This window comes from Camelina sativa, unplaced genomic scaffold (genome assembly GCF_000633955.1).
Source record: "Camelina sativa cultivar DH55 unplaced genomic scaffold, Cs unpScaffold06957, whole genome shotgun sequence".
Classification (NCBI taxonomy): domain Eukaryota; kingdom Viridiplantae; phylum Streptophyta; class Magnoliopsida; order Brassicales; family Brassicaceae; genus Camelina; species Camelina sativa.
Window position 1 is genome coordinate 1 of NW_010928031.1, and position 481 is coordinate 481.

Here is a 481-nt window from a genome sequence, read left to right on the forward strand (position 1 = left end):
ATATTTCCAGCAGTAGATGGAGAGTTTTCATTTTCCGAGGAGCACGATGAAGAAGAAAATCAGTTTAATGAATTTCGATGCTTAATTGAAAATATAAAGAGTGCTGGAGCCTGTTCTACTTCGGCTGCTGAATTTTACACCAAGCTGTGCTCACATGCTGATCAAATAATGGAAACTATTCAAAGGCATTTCCACAATGAGGAAATTCAGGTGAACTATTGCTTTGCGTGCTATGACATTTGATTTGGTAAACAGGTGAACTATGGAAGTTTGGCATAAGATCAGTTGATACCAATACCATATGCTATGAGGATCCAAGATGCCAATTAAGGATGTTGGCTAACTTATAATGCTTGCAGGTGCTACCCCTTGCACGAAAGAACTTCAGCTTTAAAAGACAACAAGAACTTCTCTATCAAAGTCTGTGTATAATGCCATTGAGACTAATTGAACGAGTTTTGCCATGGTTGACGGCATCATT

At 38.5% G+C, this 481-nt stretch overlaps 1 long non-coding RNA gene across 1 annotated transcript; it reads left to right on the forward strand.

Moving 5' to 3' along the window:
- Nucleotides 1–471, forward strand: LOC104774932. The gene is made up of 2 exons (XR_765595.1): nt 1–210; nt 360–471. It is a non-coding gene; the product is annotated as an uncharacterized LOC104774932 (long non-coding RNA).
- Nucleotides 472–481: the final 10 nt, after the last annotated feature.